The sequence below is a fragment of the Alligator sinensis genome, unplaced genomic scaffold (assembly GCF_000455745.1).
Source record: "Alligator sinensis unplaced genomic scaffold, ASM45574v1 scaffold1277_2, whole genome shotgun sequence".
Taxonomy (NCBI): domain Eukaryota; kingdom Metazoa; phylum Chordata; order Crocodylia; family Alligatoridae; genus Alligator; species Alligator sinensis.
In genome coordinates, this window is record NW_005843023.1 from 82813 (window position 1) to 83559 (window position 747).

Sequence of the window (747 nt, forward strand, 5' to 3'; positions counted from 1 at the left end):
TGCATATTATACCCAGTGACAGGGAAACAAACAAATGCATGAAATAGGCCAAGCTACCAAGGAAGACTAAACCCTGTGCTTATATACAGCACCTTCCATCTGCCAGTCTGAAAGTACTGGGGTTGCTTTGCTCATGTGTGCTATTGCTTAGTTGAAATAGGATCTTCATCTTGTAGCACAGCAGAGTTTCTTCCATTCATGCTTTAGAACAGAGCTTTCCAAACTTTTCATGTTGGTGACACACTTTTTAGACATGCATCATTTCGCAACACAGCAATTCAGTTCCGGGGGAGAGGCCAAGGGAAGCAGACGCGAGTCAGGGAGCTCCGCAGTGCCCTTCCGCAAAATTTTCTGCATTTCGCGCGACACACCTACACACTGCCGCCGACACACTAATGTGTCGCAGCACACAGTTTGGAAAGCTCTGCTTTAGAAGCTCGTATGTTGTGTTATGTTCACTTATTTCCAAAACGCCTAGTGGGCCATTGGTCTAGTGTGGTTAAGGCACTCTCATTTCCGTAGCCAAAGGCATCAAGGGAGGGATGTAGCTAGCATCACATTCACCTGCCTTTGACTTCCCAGGCTAAATTACCAGTTATGGGTTTGGAGCTGGATTGACTGGAAGCAGCCTTTTAAGTCAAGGCCCAGATGCATGCTCCCATCTGCTCTGTGTATTTACTATACCAAGGAGCAACCCCTGAGTCCAACACACAGGCCAGGATTCTCAGGAGATGTACACAAGGGAAA

General features: G+C 47.0%; 1 protein-coding gene across 7 annotated transcripts in view; it reads right to left on the reverse strand.

Annotated features, from left to right (window-relative positions):
- LOC102375178 overlaps positions 1–747 on the reverse strand; it is a 60359-nt gene that overhangs the window by 36725 nt on the left and 22887 nt on the right. The gene's annotated exons all lie outside the window — the stretch shown is intronic.